The 20,973-nt window shown below is 48.4% G+C and overlaps 1 long non-coding RNA gene across 1 annotated transcript; it reads left to right on the top strand.

Moving 5' to 3' along the window:
• The first annotated feature begins 282 nt into the window (after positions 1-282).
• On the top strand, positions 283-4,122 carry LOC146397093 (uncharacterized). The gene is made up of 2 exons (XR_014827071.1): positions 283-381; positions 931-4,122. It is a non-coding gene; the product is annotated as an uncharacterized LOC146397093 (long non-coding RNA).
• Positions 4,123-20,973: the final 16,851 nt, after the last annotated feature.

Below are 20,973 nucleotides of genomic sequence, written 5' to 3'. Positions count from 1 at the left end.
AAAGGGCCTAAGAACCTCAAAGAAGCCCCTCCTTGGTGTTGACTCAGTAGGGGGATACCGTACATGCCCTGATCGCTTCCTGAGTGCTTGTCCTATAGTTCTGACCTGTTGTGAATTCACACACTGTCACTTGGCTCTCCCAGACTGAGAGGCTGGCCATGGACAAAGCCCCAAGGACAGAAGAGGGAGGCTACTCCTCAGTGGCTGCCTGGCTCCCATGGGTGGTATTCATTATCCCGAAACCCACAGCTGGGTGTCAGCCATGCCATCCTTTGCCCACAGCCGTGAATGCCTCTCCGCTCTGCCAGCTTCATGCCACCTCATGACTGCTGCCACCTGCTCAAGAAGATGGAGGCCTGGAGTTCCCATCATGGCTCAGTGGTAATGAACCCAACTAGTATCCATGAGGACATGGGTTCAATCTCTGGTCTCGCTCAGTGGGTTAAGGACCTGGCGTTGCTGTGGCTGTGGTGAAGTCCGGCAGCTATAGCTCCTATTCAACTCTTGGCCCAGGAACTTCCATATGCTGGAGGTGAGGCCCCAAAAAGACAAAAGAAAAAAAAAAAAGGATGGAGGCCTGTGGTCATCCAGGCAGGTGTGTGAAGTGGAGGCACAGACTGGGGGTGACAAGGCAAAGGTGGCCCTTGCAGACAGGCTGGAGCTGGTTTGGGGCTCTGGGAAGGATGGATGCCCCAGCCCAGCCCGCTGGTAGGTTGCAGCTGCTGCTCTGACCTCCTTGCCTTTTCCTCTTCACCCCGTTCCTGGAAACCTCTCCCCTTGGGAACACCAGACATGTGGTGCACGGGCGCCTGGGACTGTCCTGTAGCTCTTCTGCTCCCACTCCCTGCCCTCCATGGGTACCAGGGGAGGCTCCCCAGTCTCTGCTGAGCCCTGTGCTGACTCTGCCTTCTGTCATTTTTTATTTTTTAGCCACACCTGCAGCATGTGGAAGTTCCTGGACCAGGAATCAAACCCACACCACAGCAGTGACCTGAGCCACTGCAGTGACAATGCCAGATCCTTAACCCACTGCACCGTAAGGGAACTCTGCCTTCGGTCTTTAGCCTGATGCTATCATCATGATTTCCATCCCGGCTGTTACCAAGGAAGGAAGAGGAGGTAGAGGAAGTGGAGGGGGAGGAGGAGGAAGAGGGGGGGTTAAGGAAGAGGAGAAGGAGGGGTCATTGGCTCACAGGGGACACTCCCTTCCATGGAGCTGTGGAACTAGAGTGACCATTTCAGTTTGCCTGGGACCAAAGAGGTTCCTGGGAGGTGGAACTTGGAGTTTTTAAACTTAGAAAGTCCTTGGCAAGCTGGCACCAGTTGGTCACCCTCTGTGGAAAGCCAGAGTTGAATAGGGCCAGAGGCAGTACCTGGCTGTTCTGGAACAGAACCTGCCTCTCCTGCTCTCCCGAGCCTCTCCGGGAATGCAGCTTTGCAGTCACTTGGCCGCGTGAACCTGGGTGTGGCTCCCAGGAATGAAGTCTCCATTTGCCTCTGCACTCAGAGTTCCTCTGGTGAATTCCATGTTCCAAGAACTGGTATGCTTGGAACCTTGGCAATGCCCTGAGAACCAGATGTCTGCATTTCTCTGGCACCATCCCATTCCTTGGGTCAGGGCCCAGAGCCTATCCCTGAGAGCTGAAGGTCCAAACCAGAGAAGCAGATGCACTGTCAGGTTCAAGGGTGGGGCGGGAAGCGAAGAGGTCAAGGACTTCTAAGAGCAGGAGACAAAGCCAGTCAGGAGTTGAGAAGATCCAGAAGGAATACTGTTGATCCTGTGGTCCACGAGAGGGTGGGCTTTGTTAGAGGACAAGAATAAATGGGCAGACAGCCCTAGGCAGACATCACATGTCACCCCCTCACACTGGGCAACATGGTTGGACTTCCGGAAGGCACGCAGTCTGAGCGACGATGGCGAATGCTGGCTGCATGCCAGCACTGTACTCGACCACGCGTAGGTAGGCTGCAGAACTGAATTCCGTGAATGCAAGCTTCATGAGGCAGAGAGCCTGCTCATCCTTTTCATTCCTGTTTTCTGAGCACCAGGTAACACTAGCGGACACTTACTGAGTGCTTATTATGTGCCAGGCCTTGTTCTAAGACATTTTAAAAGGCAGCTTTAGTGAGATATAATCCATATACCATACAATGTACACACCAGTTTAAATGTACAGTGGCTCTTAGTATATTCACAGAGTTGTGCAACCATTACCACCATCAATTTTAGAACATTTTCACTACCCTAAAAAGAAACCACGCACCCCCTAGCCGTCCCTCCTCATTCTCCCTCCCCCGCCGAGGCATCTACTAATCCACTTTCTGTCTCTTTAGATTCCTCTGTTCTGGACATGTCATATAAATGGAATCATGCAATATCTGATTTTTCATGACTGGATTCTTCCACTTAGCATAATGTTCTCAAGGCTGATCCTTACTGTAGTATCTGTCAGGACTTCATTCCTCTCTATTGCTGGATAATCTTCTATTGTGTGGATATATCACATTTTATTTATCCATTCATCAGATGGACATTTGGGTTTTTTCTCCTTTTTGGCTGTTATGAACATGTGTGGTTTTGTGTTCTCATTCCTTGTTCTCAGAAACTGCTATAAAAACATAATTTAATCCTTAAAACCCTGCAAGATAGGTAATATTATCCCTAAGTCTCAGAGAGGTTAATTACCTTGCCCAAGGTTACACAGCTTGCCAGTGGTGGAGCTGAGACAGGTAGAGGCAGTCTTGCCCCAGAGCCTGAGCCCACAACCACTCTGCTCTATGACCTGGAAGAATGCCTGGCACATCCAATAAGTATTTACGGAATGAATGGCTAAGTTAGACTGAGGCTGTGCTCTCCAGAGACTCATAATGTGGTTGCCTTCTTGCAGACAGCTCCTAATTAATCTCTGCAATACTCTCGGGGTTGGCAATGGGGAGAGGAGGACGTTGGCAGGAGTCAGCTGTTAAAAAGTTGAATGTGGTTGCTGCCAATTGTGTATAGGGTCCCTTTCGGCTGGGGCTGAGGCTGCAGATTCCTAAGGGAGAGAAGAGCCAGTATAGGGGCCTAGAAGTCTCAAGAAGTTACAGAAAACTTCCTCTTTAGAGAGGCAAACAGGAAATCTGCTTTTTTGGTGGTTGTTTTTTTTAAGTGAGTGATCCTGAAGTTCATTTGTGTGCCTGAGGTCCCAGACTGCCTGTTCCATGTTACCTGTCACCAGATGACCAGGAGGGCTGATTCTGGGGTGGGCAGCTGAGCTGAATCCTCTAGAACAGCCACTAGCAGGCAATTGCAGAAGGGCAAAGCCAGAGAGGTGGACATCTCACCCCAGCTCCGGGTGAGCCGGGAGCTGACTCTTAGCGACAAAGACCCTGGCAGACCACGTTCCACGGAGCCCCGTCCTGCTACCCTGCTGCATCCTCAGCAAGGCCAGCACCAAGGACCTTGCTCACCAAGCTCCTTTCTGCCTTTTGTACCAGCACCCACTCTTGGCTGTCCTCCACCTCTCCTGCCACTACAGCATTCTGGGTCCCAGCCTCTTCTCTCTTCCTGCACAAGCCCAATTGTCTTGTGTTCCCAATGTTTGCTCAAGCTGTTTGTTCTGTCTGGAATGGCCCCCCTGGATTATTCAAGTTCCAGATAAATTCCTGCCTCCTCTGGGAAGCGTTCCCAGTCACTCTGGCCATAAAGAATCTTTCCCTCCCTCCATGAACCCTGCTACTGCCCCCCCCCCCTCCAGCACTTCCCCCTGGTCTGCAGTGGGGAGAATTATTTATGTTCGTCTTCTTCCTGCGGGGCAGGGGTGAAATTGCATTTGTGTCTGCTCTTTCCCCAGGCCTGGCATAGTGTCAGCTCATAGTAGGTGTTCAGTAGACGAGTTGCTGGATTGAGCTGGCCACCTCGAGTGAAGAGTTTGCCCTCATGTGGCCCAAGTTCACAGACGGCCAGGGGTCCTCATGCCTGTTTTGTCTAATTCTGGCACAAGGACACATCCCCCTGTGGGGAACGTGGTTTATTCTAGACACACTGATAAAGGAAAACCATATCATGAAAGAAAATGCTATAAATATTTGATTGGAATTTTTACGATAGAAGATAAAATGAGAAAAAGAATATGAGAAAAAGAATTTTTCTGTACAGCAAAAAAAAAATTGACAGAACATTGTAAATCAACTATACTTTAAAAGAATTAAAGAAAACTTTTGGAAGTCACTGCTTTTTATTTTTGTAATTTTTATTTATTTATTTATTTATTTATTTTTTGCTCCACCCATGGCATGTGGAAGTTCCTGGGGCAGGGATTGAACCTGAGCCACAGCGGTGACAATGCCGAGTCACTCATTGCCAGGCCACTAGGGAACTCCTGGTTGGAATTTAAAAACATTTTTTAACCTCTCAGAATTAGGGCCACTGCTATCCAGCATGATGGCTTGTGAAAATCAGAAAAAAGGACTCCTTTTTTTTCTGGATAAATACAACCTTGCGCCAGGGCACATAGCTGGATTTCATTCCTCACTTATCTGCTTGGCCAGGTGCCCTTGTTGCAGTGCACAACCTGCCCAACCATAGAGAGCCATTTGGGCCAAAACTACTTATATGTGTATGTCTTTTGTGCCACTCATATACAGTTAATTTCATACATATGTTCATATTTATAAAAGCAAAGGACTGCCTACATACAGTATTTCCTGTTCACTTACTCTTCAAGTTACACAACTTGTCCTATCTTCGAGACATCCCTAGAAAAACTGAGAAAGCTGGGCTATGAGGCTAACTATGAAAATAGCCTGCAGGGTGGTGCTCTACCGCTTAGATTTGCATTCGTATCTCCTTTCTTCAGCAGTTCTCCTGCCATTTTAGCTCTGGAGCCATTCTTCATCTTGTTTCCTAGTTATTTGTTAATCTTTTCTTCCTTCTACTGGATTGTCAACTCTCTGAAGACAAGAACCATCTGTCTTATTTGTCTCTTTATTTCCAGCAAATAGCACAGAGACCCGAGGGAGTTTGCTGGTTGCGCTTTGATAGAAAACGAAAAGAACTTCTGGGATCATTATTGTCATAATACGGAAGATTTTTTTTTCTTTTTCTTTTTTTTTTTTTAGGGCTGTACCTGTAGCATATGAAAGTTCCCAGGCTAGGGGTTGAATAAAATCTGTAGCTGCCTGTCTGCACCACAGCCATAGCAATGCCAGATCCAGGCCACGTCCGCAACCTACACCACAGCTCACGGTAGTGCCGGATCCTTAACTCACTGAGTGGGGCCAGGGATTGAACCCATGTCCTCATGGATACTAGTTGGGTTCATTACCACGGAGCCACAACAGAGGCTCCCTAAAAGAATTGATGCATTTTCCTCAGGTACTTGCATCTCTGGACTCTTGCAGCCTTTGGGGCATAAGCAACCCTTGGCTGACGGACTTGCTTCTATTTCTTCTTCCTTCCAGTGGCTGATGGGAAGAGCCTTGCTTGCGGATGATGGAAGATGATTAAGTATCAGATCTTCCTTAGGACTGAGTCACGCCTTCTCAAAAGGATTGCATTCAGGGGCGTCTAGGTTCCAGCTTTTTCTGTGAACAGGGGCTCTGGATGTTTTCTTTAGTTGGTTCCTTTCCAGCTTCTCTGAGGAGCTCAGGCTGAGCTTTGGGGTGAGCCAGATGAGAGGAGAGGTCAGGGGTGGGAAGAAAGAAGTAGAACCCACAGTGGCTGTCTGTGTGACAGGCATCTGGGCATCGGCACAAGCAGTGGGAAGCAATGGACACGTCCTTTTAATCAAGGAATGGGAGCGTTCCCGTCGTGGCACAGCGGAAACGAATCCGACTAGGAACCATGAGGTTGCGGGTTGGATCCCTGGCCTTGCTCAGTGGGTTAAGGATCGGGCATTGCTGTGAGCTGTGGTGTAGCTCACAGACAAGTCTCGGATCCCGAGTTGCTGTGGCTGTGGCGAAGGCCAGCAGCAACATCTCCGATTGGACCCCTAGCCTGGGAACCTCCATATGCCGTGAGTGCAGTCCTAAAAAAAGACACACACACACAAAAAAGTGAAGGCGTAATTAAGGAACGAGTCTGGGATCCACGTACGAAAGCCATGGAACCGGGCTCAGTTTGTCACATGATGGAGCCACATCGGTCCAGATGCTTCCCCAAAGACAAGAGAGGTGTTTATTTCCCTGATGTTGGAAATCTGGTGATTGTTTTATGTTGGAAAAGCAATAACTGTTCCGGTACACTCCCCGATTTCCTGAAGACTTTGATTGTTTTTAGTATATTATGAGAAGAGTAAGAGCCCACGCCGGCTCCTTCTAAGCTTTGTTTTATGCCACAGACCCCGAGGTCACGTGTTTCCGCCTCTCCCCCAATAGAACGTCGCCCGTTTTGGCTTAATGCCTTTGCTCTTGACATTGTCCCTCTCTCGCCCTCTTCCTCCCACCTCCCAGTCAGGAATAAAGCCCACCTCTTCAGGAAACAGAGTGCTGGCTCCCAGAGTGGGGAGATGAATTTGCAACACACAGATAAACATCACGTAGGGGTTTCAGGTGAGAACCGCTTTGAAAAGTGACTCTCTCCTTAAACTCTGCCCATGGACTGTGACCCGTGTTGCCTTTCTCAGACTTCTGGACCGTTTCCTCTCAGGCCTCACCTTCCTCTTTGCTAAAGCAGGCAGGAACTCACTGCCATGGGAGTTCCACTGTGGCTCAGCGGGAACAAACCCAGCTAGTGTCCATGAGGATGCGGGTTCCATCCCTGGCCTCCATCAGCGGGTCAGGGATCTGGCATTGCTGTGCGCTGTGGTGTAGGTTTCAGATTTGGCTCCGAACCCTTGTTGCAGTGGCTGTGGTGTGGGCCAGCAGCTCTAACTCCAATTTGACTTCTAGACTGGGAACTTCCATATGCCGAGGGTGTGGCCCTAAAAAGACCAAAAAAAAAAGGAACTCAATGTCACATACAGCTGTGCTACTCAAAATGCAGTTCTGGGACCGGCCTTGTAAGAAATGCTCACACATCTCAGGCACCTCCCCAGAACTGCTGCATCAGAGCCTGTGTTTTAACAGCACCCCCAGGTGATTCATTGTACACAGAAGGTTAAGAAGAGCTCTTCTGAAGCCCCTTCTGGCTATAAAGCTTTATGATTCCCTAGGAAGGTATCCAGTAACAACAGCCAAAATATATGGAGCCTTCACCTTGTGCCAGGGCCTCTCCCAGGAGTTCGGCTCCTTCCCGGCACGAGCTGGAGGCAGGGGCAGTCAGGATGCGTATTTTACAGGAGAGGAAGCCAAGCCTTGGCTCAGAGAAGCTGGGCTCCTTGTCTGAGGTCACCCAGCTAATTGAAGACAGGTGAATCCAAAATCTGCTGGGCCTGGAATTCCTGTTGTGGCTCAGTGGTTAACGAACCTGACCAGCACCCGTGAGGACGCATGTTCCATCCCTGGCCTTGCTCAGTGGGTTAAGGATCCTGTGTTGCTATGGCTGTGGAGTTACCCAGCGGCTGCAGCTCTGATTGGACCCCTAGCCTGGGAACCTCCATATGCTGCATGTGTGGCCCTAAAAAAAAAAAAAAAAAGACAAAATTGGGTGGGCCTGACTTCAATCACCCCTTGTGCAGCATTGCCCCAGGGGTCAGGCAGAGCTTCAGAGAGGAATTGATAGTTGAATTGTGCATTGCTGGATGAGGAGGACTTTGCCGGGCAATGAGTGAGAGAGGGATTCCAGGGGACAAAAAGAGCAAGGGCAGAGGCTCCCGGGCAGGGGAAAGCGTGGCAAGTCTGGAGAGTGGCCTGAAGTCTTATATTAACAAAATGAACAATAATTTGGCCTGAGCTAGTTTCTGCCAAGCACAGCACGGGAAAGTTTCCCAAATTATCAGCAAGTTTAGTTGAAATCTAATGACATTTTAATGTGTTTTCTGAAGGTGCTGTCTACTGAAGTAGAATCTGTCATACTGAGCAAATGTATCACATGCTTATTGTGCTGGAGAAAGAACATTCTTGTGGGCTGAATTTGCTCTTTATAATTCAGCTGCCACGGCTTTAAATGTGTCAGGTTCACCCTGGCCACGTCGCAGTATGAGCCCCTGGGAGTCTCTCTTTGGAAGGAGGGACCATCACCAAGGAAACCGAATGCTTGTGGAAATTCATCCTGCATTTACCTGTCGGCCCAAGGTTCTGAAGTTGTCCTCAAGGGGTCCTCACATCCCTGGGCAGATGTGACAGTCATCACGTAGTGAGGTCAGAAGCCCTTTCATAACATAGCAGCCATGGTGAAACCCCTTAAAGTCAAATTTTGGAGGCAGCTCTAGGAGCCAACATTTTTTAAGCCCATCTTTAAAGGTTTTGTGAGAGGATGAATCACTTGATAAAAACATAAGAAAGAAAGGAAGATCCACACATGTCTTTTTTTAACTTGGATTTTCCTTTTTTTAATTTTATGGCCATCCTTGTGGCATATGTAAGTTCCCGGGCCAGGGACTGAATCTGAGCCTCATCAGCGGCAAATCCAGATGCTTTCACCCACTGCAAAGGGCCAGGGATCGTACCTGCATCTCTGCAGTGACCCATGCTGCTGCAGTTGGACCCTTAACCCACTGTGCTACATCGGGAACTCTTGGATTTTCCTTTTCTGAGGAAGCGTCTGGATCAGAAGGGACTGAGTTGTAAGGAGGAGAAACGGTAGGGAAATGAGGCCTAAATAACAAGGACACGCGACAAGTAGCCACGAGTTAGGGCAGCACCAAGGCTTGCAATGGGATGGCTCCTTGGTGACATCTGTGATGCAGGCTCCTTCCAATCTGTCCTCTTCAACATGTTGGTTTGTCCTGTTGGCAGCTCCCCTCATGGTCCCAGGTTTAAGGCTTTAAAGGCGTAAAAATAGGTAGGGTCGTCTCAGGAGTTTCTCATAGAGGAGAGAAGGCTCTGGAAAGCCCCCACCAGCCTTCTCACATTTCTTTGGCCATAACTGTGTTATATGCTGTCTCCTAAATCAGTCACCAGCAAACTACAATTGGCTTAGATTAATTGAGACTTGCCCCTTGAGGTTGAAGAGGACACCTTTTCTGAGCGCTGATCTTGGCTGGGCAGAGAGTGAACTCCTATAAAATCAAATCAAAGCTCTGCAGGATTTTGCCTGCGGTGCAGTGGGTTAGGGCTCCAGTGTTGGTTCTGCAGTGGCTCAGGTTGTTGCTGTGGTGCAGGTTTGATCCCTGGCCTGGGAACTTCCAGTGCCACAGGCATGGTCAAAAAAAAAAAAAAAGAAAAGAAAAGAAAAAAAAAAAAGAAAGAAAGAAATCAAAGCTCTGCCAGAGGGAATGGATTTAGGTAGCAACCATTAGAATTTGCTATTAATAATCACATAATCATGGTAATGAAAAACTTCTTGAAATTCTAAAATCAAGGGATGAAAGAGTCAACGATTGGTATGAAAGTGCTGCATAACAAACAATCACAAAGTTTCAGAGGCATCAGAAATATTTTTTAACTGATTGTGAGTCAGCTAGTGGTTGTCTAAGCTAGAGTGTGTTTGGCTGGGGGTAGCTCAATGCCACCTGACTCTCATCCTCTTCCTTTGATCAGCAGACTCTATTGAGCATGTTCTCACAGAGGTGACAGAGGGGAAAGTGCCCAAGCCCGGGAGAGCAAGCCTCTGCTTGCATCGTATCTGTTAATATCCCATTGGCCAAAGCAGGTCACATGGCCAAATTCAACCTCATGGGGCTGCACCCATTTGGTAGGAGGTGCTGCAGAGTCAAATGGCTGAGGAAGGGTGACAAAATGATGCAATCTACCATGGGAGGAAAAAAAAATGTTGTCAAAAGAAAATTACAGGCAACTTTAACAACATTCTTGTTTTTAAACTGCATTTGAGGAGTTCCCTGGTGGCCTAGTGGTTAAGGATCTTGCATTGTCACTGCTGTGGCTTGGGTCACTGCTGTGGCATGGGTTTGATCCATGGCTGTGGAACTTCTGCATGCCAAGGGTGTGGCCAAAAACAAAAAGGAAAACAAGCATGCAATTTAAAGATACAAAGCATTTCTTTAGACTATAAAAGATTTGGGAGAGGAGTTCTTGTCGTGGCTCAGTGGTTGATGAATCCGACTAGGAACCATGAGGTTGCAGGTTCGATCCCTGGCCTTGCTCAATGGGTTAAGGATCCGGTGTTGCTGTGAGCTGTGGTGTAGGTCACAGACGAGGATCGGATCCCACGTTGCTGTGGCTCTGGCGTAGGCTGGTGGCTACGGCTCTGATTAGACCCCTAGCCTGGGAATCTCCATATGCCGCGAGAACGGCCCCAGAAAAGGCAAAAAGACAAAAAAAAAAAAAAAAAAAAAAGATTTGGGGGACATTCAGGTGAATAAATCAAAAAGCATGTTTTTCTGGTGATTAACACCCCTATCTGTGGTTGTATTAACATCGCCTATCAGGGTATCAGTTTCTGAAGAGCTAACTGCTCCCGTTGCTCCCTCTCCCTCGCTTAAAAAGCAAAACCTATAAACAAACTTATGGTTGCCAAGTAAGAAAGGGTGGGGAAGGAATAAATTAGGAGTTTGGGATTAACATACACACATTGTACTGTATAAAATCGATAACCAACAAGGACCTACTGTATGGCATAGGGAACTAGACTCAATATTTTGTAACAATCTATAAGGGAAAAGAATCTGAAAAAAAATAGATATGTATGTATGTATCACTGAATAGCTTTGCTGTATTTCCTTTTTTTAAATTTTTTAAGTGAGAACTGCAACTTTTTAAATTTAAATTTTGATTTATTTATTTAGCTGTATTCCTGAAACTAACACAACATTCTAAATGAACTATACTTAAAAAAAAAAAAAAAAAAAAAGGCAGGAGTTCCCATTGTGGCTCAGCCATAATGAACCTGACCAGTATCCATGAGAATGCAGGTTTGATTCCTGGCCCCACTCAGTGGGTTAAGGATCCAGCGCTTCCTTGAGCTGTGGCGTAAGTTGCAGAGGCAGCTCGGATCCCGCGTTTCTCTGGCCCTGGTGTAGGCCAGCAACTTCAGCTCCAATTTGACCCCTAGCCTGGGAACTTCCACATGCTATGGGTGTGGGCCTTAAAAAAAAAAAAAAAATCAAGAAGCAAAACCTCTGTAGTCCATACTGAGGAAATAAAAGAAGTCCACTTAAATGAAAACAAAGAAAACAAGCTGTTTATTTAGAGCCAAACTCAAAGGCAGGCAGGGGAGTGGGGAAGCTTCCCAGTGAAGAAAGAAAACTTCAGCTCTGCCCTGGTTGGAGGATGTTGCCCGGGAAGCTGGGGGCGGATAACTAGAAGGGGGGGATTCCGTGGCACTGGTTTAACCGAGCAGGAGCAGGGGAGCAGGGGCAAATAACAGGGAAGCTGGGAGGCAGCGACCCCGCCCTGACCTCCACCGGCAGGTTCCTGCAGAGGCGGTGATGTGGCTTTCTGGGCAGCCTGCTGCAGAGGTTGTGGTCAGAGTTTACGGTCCTCTTTGATCTGAGCTTTGTCCGTTTGTGCCTCTCAAGACCCCTCGGAGAAAGTCCCAACTCCTCAGCGTGGGGTAAAGAGCCCTTCACTTTCCCCATGACATCTCCCGACACCCGTGATGCCCAGTGTCCCCACCCCTCATCCCACCCTCTGTGAGACACACGGCTCCAGCCTCAGCAACCCAGCCTCTGCCGAGCCTCCACCCCGTCCTCCCAGAACCCAGCATGTCTTCCTCGGGCCACATCTCCACCGCTTTACTCCTGTGCAGGGAGGTCCCCTCAAGAGCCCCCACCCCACCCCGTACATTTTCTCCAGCTTTTCTTCCACCTCATCTGGCTCTTCCCCACACAGAATGACTTGTTTCCTCTTCTATGTCCTCCAAATAATTTGCATAAATATTTATTAGGATGGGGATTATGCAAAAGGCATGGGAGCCCTCCGACTCCTTCCCTATGCAGTGAATACCTCCAAGGCAAGCACTGGGCTCCAAGTATGCCCAGAATAGGACTTTGCTGAGAGTGGGCTCATGGAAAGGAGGGAGGAAAGGTGGAGAGCAAGCGAGGGAAGGTCACAGGTAGGGTTGACATAAAATGCAGGATCCTCGGGTAAACTTAAATTTCAGATAATTAAAAAATATATTGCATTTTTAGTATTAATTAATTTATTTATTTTGCTTTTTAGGGCACATCCGCGGCATATGGAGGTCCAGTCAGAGCTATAGCTGCCAGCCTATGCCACAGCCACAGCAACATCCGATCTGAGCTGAGTCTGTGACCTACACCACAGCTCATGGCAACAGCGCATCCTTAACCCACTGAGCGAGCCCAGGGATCGAACCCACAACCTCACGGTTCCTAGTCAGATTTGTTTCCACTGTGCCACGACGGGAACTCCAGATATTGCATTTTTAGTAGATTTTAAAATATCACATGAGACACACTAAAAAACTACTCATTGTCTATCCAAAATACAAATTTGGTTGGCCATCCTGCATCCCTATTTGGTAAATACAGCAACCCTAATAGTAGAGCCACTACCTAGTTAAGCTTGAAGGTGCATTGGCTGGGAGGCCAAGAGGTCGTCTCCCCCCTCCATTCCCTTCTCTATTGGCAAGAGCACTGCCCTGGGGCTTTGCTATTGTGCCTGCTGAGAAAACCCCAGTGGCTGGCTCCTTTCTCGGAAATGAGACACCAGGCTGGTAGTTCTCGAGAGAATGCCTGGAAAAGCCTGAGAGGAGAAAACGTGCATAGAAATGGTGGTGGAAACACAGCAAGAAGGAGCCTTAATGGTCCTTAAAGGGCAAGAAATTGCTTTTCCAAGTTGCAGGCATTTCCTTCACATCAGAAGACACGGGTTAAGTAGGAACGACGAGGAGTACGTGCTGCTTTGCCGGGGGAAACGTTCTGTGAAGAAGCATTGTGTTCCCAGAAGCTCTGCGGGGCCTTAAGGGACAGAGAGACGGAAGCTGGTCCACACGGTGCCCTGAGTCTCCTCCTGGGCCCCACTGCATCGGGCAGAACTGTGGGGGAGGATGTGTGCATTGGGTTTAATGATGACCTTCCAAACCTGCACAAGTGGACCTTATTTGGAAACGGGGTCTTTGCAGATGTCATTAAGGGCTTGAGATGAGATCATCCTGAATTATCTGGGTACTGGCCCCACATCTGACGCAAGATGTCCTCCGAGCAGACACACGGAGGAAAAGGCCATGTGATGACACCGCAGAGTGACCTCGAAGAGTGACGCCAGCCTCGGAGGCTGACAACCCTGCAAGGAGGAGGAGTCAAGGGATCATTCTGCCTGGAGCCTGCCCACACCTTGCTTTCCGATTCCAACCCTCCCGAATTTTTGAGACAGTACATTTCTGCTGTTTTAAGCCATCACGTTTGGGCATAAGGCATTGTTTTAAATCTTAATATTGTGTGTGAACCCTCCTATTTGTCTCTGACAAAGAAGACCAGTGGTCTCCAAGTGGGGTACTCAACACAATGGCAAATGGGCAAAAATGAAACGTTGGGAATGAAAAAAAGAACACAGTTTTCCTTTCTGAACCTTTTCAGGTTCAGATTGGCAGCAGGCGCTTCCCTCTGTGGGTATGTCAGAAGGTCCCGAGTCACGCATGGCACAGGTCGGTCCTTGAAGGGCTCCGCAGGGAGGGGCCAACGGAGGGACCCTCACCCGTGTATATTTCCTCCCTGGGAAATGTGGGCCATTACGGTCAACATGCACTTGGATAAGTGGATTACAAATCACATCATTTAGTTTGAGCTCATCTCTACGAAATAGAAAAATGGTTTTAATAGATTACTGTAGAGAGATTGAGGATTAAAGGTAATACCACTAGTACAAGACTGGGTAAAAAACAGGAAATGAGCTGATGGGGCTAGGATGAACTGTGTTAGCGCAATGTCAGGGAAAAACGAGGTCTGCTAAGTCATCAGTCCCCTTGCCCCTAAAACGAAAACTACCAAGAAACTTGAAAGATGGATTTATACTGACTGTATTAATGATGAAACTCACCCTTTGGGTATATTGTGCCTGGGATATTGGTTATTAATAGTATGGAGTCATGAAAACTAACACTCAAAATATTACTTTTCGCCTTTAATTCATCTAGCTAAATTTTCTGCTTAATGGAATGTGTGTATAATGAATACATAAATATGCATATATTAGAGAGGCAAAGTTTTAAAAAATCAGGGATTGCTATGGACTGAATTGTGGCTCCCAATTCATAAATTGAAGCCCTAACCCCCAACATGCCTGGATTTGGAGTTAGGGCTTTTAGAAGGTAATTAAGATTAAATGAGGGCATGAGGATGGAGTTGGATGGCCTTAGACGAAGAGGAGGAGACCCCTCTCTCTCCTTCTCTTTCTCCCCCCTCCATTCCCACCCCCCCACCCACCCATGCATAAGCACAGTCGGTAAGCTGGAAAGAGAGCTCTCACTGGAACCGATTGTGATGGCATATTCTGATTTCAGACTTCCAGCCTCGAACCGTGAGAAATAAATGTCTGTTGCTGAAGCTCCCATCTGAGATATTCTGTTGTGGCAGCCCAAGCTGACTATTACGAGGCTATGTGATCAAACACATTCGAAGATCATGGAAGTACAGAATATGGGGTTCCCCTGTATTCCTTCTCTGATTCCTTATCATCAATTCTTTTTTCCTCTGGAAAGTGGGGATGGCTCAGCACGGTTGACTATGGCAGCGATAGCCCCCATTTGTTCCTGTGTCCCTCATTCCACATCCTTGGGCTGTCCCCTCCCATACAGACTCTGGCTTTGGCCTTGTGACTTGCTTTGGCCGCTGGAATGACAGCAAAGGTGTCACAGGCAGAGGCTGGGAAAGTGCTGGTGAGTTGGGGCTTGCCTTCTCCCTTCCCGTGGGGCCTTCCGACACCTAGGGAACACGGCGACCGGTAGCTTCCTGGAGGCTGAGACACCACAGGGAGAGGAGCTCAGATATCCCAGCTGACACCCCAGGCTGGCCCAGACCTGAAGCACTTCCCAGATAACCCAGAGTCATGAGAAAGTAGAAAGAGGGTATCGCCGGAAGTCACTGAGTGTGGGAGTGGTTTGTGTCACCGCAAAAGCTAAGTGATGCGAAGGCGTAGGTAGGTCCCAGGGCCTTTTCCCCTGGTTGCCCTGCGTTGCAGTCTAAAACATGAATGGTCACCAGATGAGAGGCCTTTTAACAGTCCTTCCAGCTTTGTTATTTGTCTTTGCATTTCCAGAGCCTGGAAGAGAGCTTCACACATATTAGATGTGCCAAAACATTTCTGGTGCGAAGAAGGTGGGTCAGAGCAAACACATGTTTAACATTTCCTCAATGTGTTTACGGGGATTCTTTTACTTACTTCTTCCCCCAGCATGGGGCAGGTGCTGTGATCACCACATCCATTTTAAGATGGAGCAACCAAGGCTTAGGGAGATTAAGGAACTTGTGCAAGTTGGACAGGTGGAAACAGCTGGGAGGCTTTGCTCTCTCCCCTAGGTCCGCCTTCAGAGTACCTACTGAGGTTCTATGTGATACCTCCAATTCTAGATGGCCTGTCTTTCCGCCCTGCATGAAATTCCCAGGAGAAAAGCCAGAAAGGGAATTGTCAGCATCCCTCTGTTACTTAAGGTGTCCTCAGCCCATACAACCAGCCCCTCCTGGCACATGGTGACGGATCGGGTCTGATTGCTTAGCTCTGAGAACCAGGTTGCTCGGGATGATGACAGCTGTGGGCTCGGTGAGTCCTGCCTGATGGAAAAGAGGTCACCCACGGAGGCCGTGAGGAGTGAAAGACACACAGCCCAGGAGCTGGCGGTTTCTGACGCCATTACCTGGGAGGGGCGCCAGGGTACCGTTCTAGCTTGGGCTCAATGAGAACTAATTGATGCCAATTGCCTTCCCTGGGACCCAGGTGGTGCCCATTAGGCAAAGGGACAAAGCCAGCTCAGTGGCGGACCTGTGCCAGGCAGGGTCTGCAGCCAGTCGCTATCCCTGCTGGCAGTCTGTCCATCTTCCCTCTCTGCAACCTCGGATGGACTGAAAAGGTGCAGAACAGATTATTCTGGTAGGAGCTGTGCATGGGCTGCATGGGGTGGGCCTGGTCTTGGGCTTTGCTGAGGGCAGGCTCCCCCGCTGCCCCCACCCCTGAGGGAAGCAGGTGTGGAAGCTTCCAGGTAAGGACTACAGTAGAAACTAGCGAGTGTGCTCCAAGCATTAACACGAGGTGTGTGAGGGAATGATTTCCTAGTCCCCAGGGTTCCCACACACTGTTCTTCTCTGTTACAGGAAACTGTTGACTGTGATTATTTTGTTTGCTTTCTTTATCCTCGCTCCCTCATTGGACTTCAAGCTCCAGGAGCGTGGAGGCCGTTTTTTGCTCCGCGGGATCTCCAGCATAATGTCAGGCAGGTGGTGGATGGTCAGTGAAAAGGTGCTGGTGAACTCAAGACAGACATTACTGGTCTTATTAAAACAGGAAACTGAAGTTCAGAAATGTTGGGCAACCTGCTCAAGGTTACACAGCTGGGGTATCTTTGAAACGAAATTCTAACCTAGACTTTGGAACCCGTGAGGTTTTTCTAAAGCACGAGACAGATCGCTCCGTGGCTGGAGCGATCGCTTAAGTACCACACAAACATGTTTAAAAAATATCAAATCATAATGCAAATGTCATTTCCTTTCCATTTATCTTTCAATCCTGATTGTCTCGAGAAAGGAATTTTTCTAATAAAGAGTGGGCTCAAGCTTAGAGCCAAACTATCAACATGAAATTTGGCTGTAAGAGAAAGAAAGCTTGAAAAGATTGGTTGAACATGATAAGGTATTTCTGATGTAAAGAGACCCAAATAGCCTGGGATTGGAAAGGCAGTCTGTGATTGTGAGGAATCCAGACTTATCCTGCTCTGTTGCTCTGGTACCTTTATCATATAGTGTCTACTTCATAGCCCAAAATAGTTGCTGTAGCTCCAGCCATCATGTCCACCTTCTAGCCATAAGGAATTAGGGAAGATCCTGCCCCTTTCTTTAACGGCCACTTCCTAGAAGTCACTTTGTATTCCTTCTGCCACTGGAGAATTTAAGGAGGAAGGAGGGTGAGGAGGAATCAATAATTTTATTCTTATGGAGCCTGGCTTTTACAATGTTCATGAGCTCAATGCAATTAGCAGAGCTTCCGAACCTGGAAGCTTTGATCAAAAGATCAAGAAGTGCTTGATTGTGGGACAGGCTATAAACTGGGACGTGTCCTGTGGCTCTGGGCCTGAGACTGATGAGGGAGTCACCATCATGGGCTATATGGGGGAGAGAGGGCTGCTTCTTTGTCATTCTACCTTCCAAGCCCAGTGAAGGGGAGAGTTTTCAGAGGAATCCCTTGTAGGGACTGGCGGTGCCCCAGGAGGAGGAACCTGCCACTCTATCCTGATCAGATAGTGCTGAGTCCTGGGACGTGCCGATCTTCAGGTGAGCCTCACTGAGCAGGGGAGAAGAGGGCTGGCCTGAAACAACAGGGCCAGAGCAGCACTTGTTTACCCACCTGTGCCCTGAACACCCACCTGTGTGAGTTTCCCAGGCGTTCAGGGGACACAGTGGGAGGTGGCTGCCTCCAGGCAGAAGGACCCCAGCAGCAAGAGGCTGTGGGTGTAACTGCCCGTGGAGGCAGCTTGGGTGTGTGGTGGAATGGAATCGGACCTCATCTAGTCTGCTCACCTGAAGGTCTGAGAACCAGGCTGATTCAATGATCACACTGATGACTCCACAAGCAGCTGCAAGGCTGAGGAGGGAGATGGACTGTCATAAAAATTCAGAGCCCTCCCTGTGTACCAGGAACCCAATTAAGCACACTGCTTGGAGCTAAGCAGTTTGCTTACATTGCCTTATTATTATTATCTTTTTAGTATACCATTTGCAAGAACTCCGAGGTAGGTACGATTATTCTACCCATTTTGTAGATGAAAATACTTAGGCTCCGACATAGTAAATTATTTGTCTAAGACCTCAGGCAAAATAATGCGTGGATGAGGCACCTGCCAGGTTCTGACCTGGGCATGAAACGCTTCGCCCTGCACAGATGAGATAAACACACACTAGAAAGGGAACCAACCACACAAGGCATAATTCCAGGTGACAGATGGGAGTGCACTGTGCACAACTGAAGATTTCAGAGGCAACAAAGAAGCCAGTGAGGTCTGGATAGTCAGGAATAAGGGCTGGACTGTCTCCAGGGTGGAGCCAGGCCTGGAAGATGAGAAGTAAGTAGAAGATGGTTGTCTCTGGTGCAGAGCCTGGCACAGTGGCCTGGAGGGAAGCAGAGACCACAGACCAGATGGGCCCTGGATGGGGAAGTGGAGCTAGTACGTGCCTTGGCTCCTCATGGCAAACATGGACCCTCATCGTAGCACAGGGAGAGACAAATGGAGCCTGGGGACTTGAGTTTTTCTGGAAACAAATATCAAACACATAGCAAAACTAGAGGTTTCACAAGCAACATATCTAAACATCGTAACTCAGGGCAGAACTGAAATAGAAAAAGTTCTCTGCCTACATCTTTGGGACGACCCCACTGACTGGCACTCAGGGACCCATGTATTCTCTGCCCTCCTCGCTTGCTATGCCTTTGATTGTTTGCACAAGGTTTGCATGTACTTAGTTTTCTGTCTCCAAAGTCCATGACAGCTCAGTAGCCTTATAAAAAGAAATTCTTCTTTTGCCCCATTGAGTGCAAGTGGTTTCTGACCCCGACAGTCAACATATCCCAGTTTAGAAGAGAAATGATGAATCTGGCTTCTGACACAGACCAGTTGGGGTGGATCGTATAGGATGGACTCTAGTAAGAAGCTGGAATTTAAGAGATGGAACTTGGAGTTCCCATTGTGGCTCAGCGGGTTAAGAATCCGACTAGCATCCATGAGGATGCAGGTTTGATCCCTGGTCTCACTCAGTGGGTTAAAGGATCTGGTGCTGCCTTGAGCTGTGGTATAGACCAGCAGCTGAAGCTCTGATTTGACTCCTAGCCTGGGAACTTCCATATGCCACAGGTGTGGCCCTCAAAAGACAAAAAAAGAGAGAGAGAGAGATGGAACTTGAGGAATTCCCTTGGGGACAGTGGGTTAAGGATCCGGCATTGTCACTGCAGTGGCTTGAGTTGCTGCTGTGGTGTGGGTTCAATCCCTGGCCTAGGAACTTCTGCATTCTGCAGATGCAGCTTAAAAAAAAAAAAAAAAGGAACTTAAGCAATATATTAGTTAAGATAATGCCAGATGCTGGGATAGATAAACCTTAGTGGTTTGACACAAGAGATGTTTGTTTCCTGTTGACTCCATGGTGTGTGGGCATTCCTGGTCAGGCAGCCCTCACTAGGGACCCAATCCCTCCCTCCTGTGGTTCCTCCCTCCAGGACAACTTTGGGGTCCACTGAGTGGGCTGAGCCTGCGGGGAAGGACCTCTGCCCAGATGGGCCAAAAGTCCCTCCCATTCACTTGCCACATCAGTTGCACGATCCCACCAAAATGTGGAAAATGGTACAGTGGTTCCTCAAAAAAATAACACAGAGTGACCACACGACCCAGCAATTCCACTTCTAGGTATTTACCGAAAAGAACAGACAACAGGTGTTCAAATACGGGCCCACGAATATCCATAGTAGCGTTATGCACAATAGCCAAAAGGCGGAAACAGCCCAAATGTCAATCGACTGATACACGAAGTGTGGAAAATCCATAAATAGACTAGTATTCAGTCATAAAAAGGAATGGAGTACCGACACAGGCTACCCCACGGATGAACCTGGAAAACATTACACAAAGTCAAAGAGGCCACCTTTTGACACAAAAGGCCACCTACTGAATGATTCTTTTCATAGGATATGTCCAGAGTAGGTAAATCTATAGAGAAAAAAGCAGTTGGTGGATGTCAAGAGCTGGAAAGAGAAGGAGGAATGGGGTGTAATTGCTTAATAGGTACAGAGTTTTCCTTTTTTTTTTTTTTTGCAGGGCTGGGGGGCGGGGGGGGGGGGGCCCTGCTCCCATGGCATATGGAGATTCCCAGGCTAGGGGTCGAATCGGCGCTACTGCTGCCGGCCTGCACCACAGCCACAGCAACGCTAGATCCCAGCAGCATCTGCAACCTGCACCACAGCGCATGGCAACGCCAGATCCTTAACCCACTGAGCAAGGCCAGGGATGGAACCTGCGTCCTCATGGATACTAGTTGGATTTGTTTCCATTTTGCCATGATGGCAACTCCCAGGATTTTCTTCTGAGGGGATGAAAATGTTTTGGAACTTGATATGGGCCATGGCTGCACGACACTGAATGTACCAAAGTGCCACTATATGGTACCTTGAAAAACAATTAATTGTATTTATATGAATTTCGCCTCAAAAAAAAAAAAAAAAAAAAAAAAAGCAAGGGAGCTGGGAACCGCCATCCCTGGCGGCTGCTCCCCAGTGACATCACCACACTCCGGAAGGCATTGCGTATCCTTGGTGACCAGCTCAACATCTGTGTGTCCTCTTCCACCCCTTGCTCCAGAATACACTCATTTCCTCCCCAAAGGAGGTAATCTGGAGACCCCTCAGGTCCTTGTGCCCAGCTCGGAGCTGGGGATGTGCAGTCTTCTCTTGAGTCTGGACATGGCTTGTGCTTTAGGGACATAGAAGCTCGAGGGCAAGTTAGCAGGATCCCTCCACCCTCCTATCCAACACACAGAGGCAGAGCAGAAACAGCAGGAGGACCGTTCAAACTTATATTCAGAAAGGGGGAGGCTGGCAGACCAGAGCAGCCCCTGGCCCCTGAAACTGTGAGCTCCTGCTGAGCAGGCACTGAAGAGGCAGGCCCATGGGTGGGGAAGTTCCTTTATTAGGCGCCATTTGATTTCTGGGAGAAGCTCTCTAGTCCATTGTTTTCTATGGCTGACTCCACCCTCTGGGAGATTTCTCCCTGATCCTTATCTACTGGGCCACATCCAAAGTGGATGTTGGGGAGTTTGCCCTACTTAGAGGCTGTGCAGCTTGCAC

This window comes from Sus scrofa, chromosome 14 (genome assembly GCF_054392235.1).
Source record: "Sus scrofa isolate SSC_HxYL_T2T_F1_AM1 chromosome 14, Sscrofa_HxYL_maternal_Yorkshire_Landrace_v2.0, whole genome shotgun sequence".
Classification (NCBI taxonomy): domain Eukaryota; kingdom Metazoa; phylum Chordata; class Mammalia; order Artiodactyla; family Suidae; genus Sus; species Sus scrofa.
This window is presented reverse-complemented; position numbering and strand designations above follow the sequence as displayed.